This window comes from Anarhichas minor, unplaced genomic scaffold, assembly GCF_050575085.1.
Source record: "Anarhichas minor isolate MPS153535 unplaced genomic scaffold, ASM5057508v1 ptg000073l, whole genome shotgun sequence".
Classification (NCBI taxonomy): domain Eukaryota; kingdom Metazoa; phylum Chordata; class Actinopteri; order Perciformes; family Anarhichadidae; genus Anarhichas; species Anarhichas minor.
In genome coordinates this window covers 10,367,501-10,374,397 of record NW_027466519.1, presented here as the reverse complement: position 1 = coordinate 10,374,397, position 6,897 = coordinate 10,367,501, and the positions used below count along the sequence as shown (strand labels likewise).

Genomic DNA, 6,897 nt, shown 5'->3' with positions numbered 1-6,897 from the left:
CTTCACTGGTCCGCTGCTTTTGATTTCCTGTGATGTTGTTCCTTCCCAGTGAGCATTTTTCCGTTTAACAGACGTTTAAAAGACGTCTACGCCCACCGTTGAAAAGACGTTCAGAATTGGTTCAAAAGTGAAAGTTTTTTCACCGACTATTTGAAGACGTTGATTAAACGTTAACGCTTAGACCAGATTTCAACGGGATTTGCAATACTACAATTTTTCATTCTCTACATTGTGCTAATAATAGTATATCATCATTTTAGAGGCTTGCTAAGAAACCAGATCCACATTTATCAGTTGAAAGCCAGTATTGCAAATCCCGTTGAAATCTGGTCTAAACGTGAACGTTTAATCAACGTCTTCAAATAGTCGGTGAAAAAACTTTCACTTTTAACCGTGTTTTCAACGTCACCGTGTTTTAACCGTGTTTTCAACGTCGAAATGCTCTCAGTACTTCTGGGTACAGGATGACAACTAGACAACCCACAGCACATTACAAGTTACATACTTAGTCATATTACATTAACATTTTCCACTTAAAGGACAACAAAAACACAATGCTCTTGATACATTTTGATTCATTAAGGAACACTATGTCACGGGCATGGTGAGAACTCAAGCGCAGACAGCCAGATGCAGTGAGAAAAAGGGTTTTAATGAAATACGAACACATACAGGGAATCCAAGGACGAGACAAGAGACGAGGGGGCAAATCCAGCAGGACGAGGCAGGGCAGGCAGACGTGGGAAACCGGGAGCAGGACAAGACAAACAATGATCTGGCAGTGGGTGACTGGGAGGCAGGGGTTTAAATAGTGGCTTGAACAGGTGAGGGGAGTTGTGCTGATGAGGGAGTGTTTGATTTGTGATCAGGGGCAGGTGAAGGGAGTTAACTGGTGCTGAGGGAGTGGCTGACAGGTAGAGTGAGGAGCTACAGAAAGAAATACACAGAACACAGAAGGCAAAGCCTGATCGTGACACTATAAATATTAAATATAATATAATATAGTATATTTATTAAATAAAAGCACAATAAAATAGGAGAGATGAACAACTATGGAAATAAAACTATATTCTGCTGAAATCAGCTAGCTCCCACCTGTCATGTCTTGAAAAACAACTTTTTTTTAAATCAATAAACAGTCAGTGTAGTGTAAACATAGCACCCTTATGTTTCGTTTATTTTTAAAAGCCACCCCCACCGGACCTCCCAGGAGCCTGCTTCAAATGTTCTGCCATGGCTCTGTCAACTTTTGACTCTGTGGCACTGGGGTCGGACCGTATGACAGCCTCTATAAAATTAGGAGAATAGCATTATTGAATATAGTAGATCATGAAATGTGAGACTTTGACTGTACAACCATTCATTAAATGTATTTTGCATTAGAACATATATTACCTTTAACCACAGAGTACAGTTCAGTTTCCCTGAAGGCACTGTGGTTCTTCTGACCACCTCCTTTCATGTTGAAAGTGACCATTCATTTGTTTGTGAAAAGTCAGTGAATAAGAAAATGCATAGTGTCACTGAAGCAGTTTCAACTCTCAGTAATGCTCATCTGTTTAGAATGGCTCCATAATGTCCATGCCTGTTCAATTTTATTTCCACTTCTTTAGTTGACAGATATTAGCGTGTTGGTGTGACGTTCATACCTGTCCATGATTTTGTTTGTTCCATCTTTTATATTCCCCGCCCCCCACTTTGGGCAGCAGATGAACCTGTTTAAAAATAAAGGCGTACAATCTATTGCTCTGTGCTCTTAGAGACCGACTTCAGTTTTTTCATAAATGTTTAAAGCTTAAAAACAAATTATCTTTAAAAATCTTTTCTTTTCTGCTCAGCATTTTTTAGTTTGCCCTCCAGCTCCTCGTTGCTGTTTAATGTCGGGACCTGTCTTTGAAGTCCTTCATGCTCCACCCCTCTCCCGATTCTTTTCACTTCCTCAATGAGGTCCACCAACTTCCCGAGCATCACCCTCTGGAATTCTTTAAAAAAAACATTGCATGGTCATTGATGTAGATATTATAGACAAATCCCTCAGTCTAAAAGCTATTACTTACTTGCTGTCAGTGGTGGGCCGTGCACTTTATACCTGGGCCTTCACTGCTGTCCTGCAGCTGAAACACAGCTACGGTTATTTGTTTTGTGTAAAATGAAGCCAACACCTGTAGATACACTAACTGCAGAGAATACGCCGAGAGTGCGTCTCCTCTCTTCTCTGACTGCAGCTGGGACTGCTGCGAGAGAGAGAGTCCGCCTGTGAGTGCTTTGGGGCGGCTCACGGCAGTGCAGAACGTACGAGCTTTAACGTCAGAGTCAAAACACCAGAAAAGTCTCCAACACCAGTACAAGTCGCTAGTAGCTTTTGACAAAAAAAGTCTCCACCAGGGTTTGGAAAGTCGCCAGATTTAGCGAGAGAGTCGCCAAGTTGGCAACACTGGCACCGACTAAATGTGTTCCCAGAGCTACATTGGACGTAACAATGGTTCCTATCACATATTAAACCAAACAAAAATCCATCTTCATAAAAACAAGTTGTACAAATAATTATATACAAACAAGCATATTAAAGCTACTGCAGATGCATTTAACTTACCAAAGCTGTTGTTCAGTTAAAGACAAAGTGCATCCTCCTTTCTTTGTTAATAAAGAGTTTAATCTTACGGTTATTCAGTACATCCGTGTGTTTTAGTTCCAGTAAGAAGTCCTTCTCCATTCATGGACGCCAGTGAAGACAGTCGAGTCTCCCCAGTTGTATTTCTTGAATAGGTTTTAATGCTTTTGAGGGCTGAAAATGTCCGCTCCACAGAGGCAGCAGATATTGGGATTGTCACCGCCCAACATGTCACGCTAGCCCACTGACCAATCACGTATTGCTCGGCCAGCTAGCAGGCTCTGACACGTCAAAGAATACGCCCAACATGTCAAACTAAAGATCTGATTGGTTGAACACTATGACAATCAACAATATCGTCCCCATTCACTTAAACTGCAAAGGGATTCACGTGTGAGTCTGCAGGCCTCGGGCCTCTGTTCTTACCTAGAGACACAGAGGTGAAATCTGATTGGATAAAAGCTCTACTTAAAACAAGCTGCACTGGAAGCAGAGCAACTGAGGAAGACAGTAGCTGTGCAATGAGAAAATAAGATAATGGGGAAAATATTTTTATAAATTATAATACATGTAGTGTATTTAAGAAAACATATTAAATTATAAAATAGCTATAACTTTGTGATTCTGTCTAGGCCAGCAGAGAAGGCCTTGCTGGTCCTGACGGCCCACCACTGATATCACTGATCAGCGATCTCAATTTGAAATATGGGAAAAACATCTTCTACCAATACCATGAAGCCACCCTTTACATAACTCAATTTAACTGCCAACTGAACTGGTCCGTTCAGGAATAACTTTAACGAAAGCATGTGTTCATACCCCAACTGTCATTTCGGCCACATCTGCAGCAACTGCAAGCACGCTGCGTCTGCCCCTGACGCATATCCAGTATCCCTCCACGGCCGGGGAAACATCGTGGTTCAAAAACATTTTAACACAGCATCCCTCCACACCAATAAATGTCCAGTCCCTTGCATTCAAACTCTACTCTCATCCTGACTGTTTTCGTAGACCATCTTCTCACAAACATGTCTCAGGGTTTATGGGTCTGAGTCCTCACAATGCCTATCAAAGTGTATGTGGGAAAAAATCTTCAGTCAGCAGTAAACGATCCAGAAACGTTTTTTAGCTGCTTAAAATGCCGCGCCATCCGTGGGTTTGGGGGGGTTCCATCAAGGCTCTCTCTGACTCTTTTTCCCAGTTTTCAAGTCCTCAGCACTGTATGAGAATTACCCCTGTAGCTGTTGCCTGCTTTGTCTGCTCATCAACAGAAGACGCTCCTCTTCCAAAGACATGCCTTTCATGAAACGCATCACATGGTCAGCCGTCACTCATAGCGTGCCATGACAGGCTGTGACATGATAACACACAAGCTGATTCACTTTCCCATTTTTAATTCCAGACTTTCCGGAGTGTTTTTCCAGAGGCCAGTCCAGTATTAGTACCAGTTCCCCCTTGTCAGACCTTAACGCTTTCCTAATTCAAAGCCTCATGTTGAAGCATATGGAGTCTGCTAAGATGTACAGTATATGAGAAAGGGTTTAGCAGTTTCTACTGTAAAAACAAGATTTTGCTTGGAGTACTTTCGCTTTGTTTTGTGTTTCTCTTGGCATGCCTCTCACAGTTTGTGACTTCATTTGCTACTGCATTGACGTTTGCCATTTTAAACCTCCATATATTCGCAGTTTGATTGACGGCATTCAATTTAATATTAGATATTACGATCCTTCTTCACCAAGTTAGTTTTATAATTCGGCATCAAATTACTGCTGAAAGGTATTTGTTGGAGACATAATGTGGTTTTATTGTTTTCTTTTGTCTTTGAGGGAAACACGGGGTGTGTTTACATATGCAGTTCTGACATTGAACACTGGGTGGCACATTGACCTCAAAGTGCATTATAGGTAAGTGCCTGGTAATGAGAATCAGGTGTGTGGACGGGAAGCTAACAGTTTTTGACTGTGTTAGCCAACGTGTCAATGTAGCCTGCCAGCGTAGTGTGTCAAGGTGTTGTATTATCCTGTGATCTAGTATCCTGTGGTGTTCTGTTATGGTGTCAATGTACAAACGGAATAAATGGTTCTACGGATCGAAAGAAAGACAGCGCACTGGACAGTGAAATGTTTGTGACATAGAACACGCATCCGAACAAGTTCTCCCGTTCGCCCCCCAGTAAGATAAAATGGATATTTGTTAAAGTGATTACAGTATTGTTAAACCTTCTCCCCCAGTTATTGAACACAGACAGCCTATTACTCTTTCTCTTTGGCATAGGATGCTGACAAAACTCCGAGCGTTTTTCCCCCTTACATTGATGCACTGCTCGATTCTGTTTTTCTATTAGCCTTCTATGCTTTTCTCCGATGTGAAGAATTTACAGCATCTTCTAAATCCTTCAACCCAAAATGAGACATCACATTTTCCGATCTGGCCTTTCATCCTAGTCATTATAGCTTAGGTCTTAAACACAGCGCATGCGGAGGTGCCTGCTTTGTAATTCTGGCTGGTACAGACTCTCTTTTTGCCCTTTAAATCCATGATTAACTACCTATGTGTAAGACCTACTACTTGTTCCACATCTCCTTTATTTCTTACCCCAAGTAATCTTCCTTTGTCTAAATCAAGGATAACTATCATTATTCCTCACTAAAGAGCAACGGATCACCTCAGCATTAGTCAGGGCATTCTTTTAGAATAGGGGCTGCTACTTCTGCTGCAAACCAAGGCATCTCATCTCCATCCATGCAACAAATGGGGCGTTGGACGTCTTCTGCCTTCACCTCCTTCCCACATCCGCCCCAACCTCAACACAATACCCGTAAATCAAAGATATTAAAGCCCTAAATGTCTGGTAACCTATTCATATAACTGGTGGTGGTGTAATTTGATGTCGTTTTTTTTCATTATTGGCATGTCATTTCATTTGTCTCATAGCATGGGATAGCATTACCTCACCCATGCATAATGTCCTTAATGTTATCACTAATGCTACTTAGCATTCTATTGTTTAAGTTGATATTCTCCCATACACTCTAATGCCATTGCACTCCCGTCTGTTCATTTGACTCACACTATTCTCTGGTATAACGTGACGTTCTTCATTTTCTGGTCTAACAGACTGTTTCCCAATCTAACGTGACTGTTTTCTTCTTTCTTGGTCCAATGTTTCCTGATCTAATATGACTGTCTCATTTCTCTGGTCTAATGTGACCGTTTTATAATTTCTTGGTCTAACAAGCTGTTTCTTGTTTCCTGGTCTAACTTGACTTAATCCAAAAATGGGCATAAAAGTGGATCATCAGTGGGGCTGAGACTCAAAGAGTTCTCTGGAGACTGATGTAACCATCTTGTATGAGCAACTCATCACAGGAAAGTATTCAATTCTAACCCATCTCATTCACTGTAAATGGGCACCATCTAGTGGCATAAATGAACAACAAAACCATGCTTTATTGATGAAGGATATTGTCTAAGATACACCAGCAGCTACTAACTAAGCATGGTTGTTAGTTAAGCTGCAACACCAGATAAAACATTACAGCAGCCTAAAATGTACAAATCATTCAGAATAATGTATCTTATTCAGGATTGCAGTGCAGTGTAATACACGACGCCAAATTAAAAAAGATTGCCCCCAGATGCCCCTAAAAAAAGTTCACTCACACACATGGAGGTTGTGGAGAAACCTGGAAAGCCGCAGTGCTAGTGCTTGTGCACACTTCAGAAACTGTACATTTTTTGATGTCAAAATTATTATTTCATAATTTTGATTTATTTCTCATAATTATGACGATTTTTTTCATCTGTTATAATGACTCATTTATTTTTATTTTTTTCTCTAACTGATATAAATGGGCTTCCGTAAGCAGGAGTGTGATAACCACGGGATGCTGTAACTAGATCAAATGATCACCTGTTATGTAAACTGCAATGAATAATATGTAGAGCAGATCAGCCAGATATGTTTTCTTTGTTTCTTGTTTCTCATTACAAAGACACTCGTGAAAATTGGAGCCTAGTTATTACCACCAAAATACTGTAAATAATGAATAATTGCTTTTTTCTGACAAATAGACCGGAAGTGTTCCTTTTGCTGCTGTTGACGGAACACCGGCGTGAGAACGCATAAAGCCGCAGACGGGAAGGTTGGACATCGGATTCTCCTCTCAGTCAAACAGGTTTGTACTGTTTTTGTGTAAATCAGTCCGCATCTTCGTGGACCATGAGCCCAACAGATCTGTGATGAGTGTTAAACAGCGAGGAGCAGCGTCTCCCATCCAAACAGC

The 6,897-nt window shown here is 41.1% G+C and overlaps 1 protein-coding gene and 1 long non-coding RNA gene across 2 annotated transcripts in view; one reads left to right on the top strand and one right to left on the bottom strand.

Annotated features, from left to right (window-relative positions):
- Positions 1 to 1,155: 1,155 nt before the first annotated feature.
- Positions 1,156 to 1,779, bottom strand: LOC142935377 (uncharacterized). Its single transcript, XR_012947850.1, has 3 exons — positions 1,650 to 1,779; positions 1,396 to 1,455; positions 1,156 to 1,288 (listed from the first exon to the last, which is right to left on the bottom strand). It is a non-coding gene; the product is annotated as an uncharacterized LOC142935377 (long non-coding RNA).
- A 4,532-nt stretch (positions 1,780 to 6,311) lies between these two features.
- macir (macrophage immunometabolism regulator) overlaps positions 6,312 to 6,897 on the top strand; it is an 11,133-nt gene continuing 10,547 nt past the window's right edge. The window contains exon 1 of the mRNA XM_076079882.1: positions 6,312 to 6,789. The gene's annotated coding sequence lies outside the window, so the exon portion shown is untranslated. The remainder of the gene's footprint in view (positions 6,790 to 6,897) is intronic.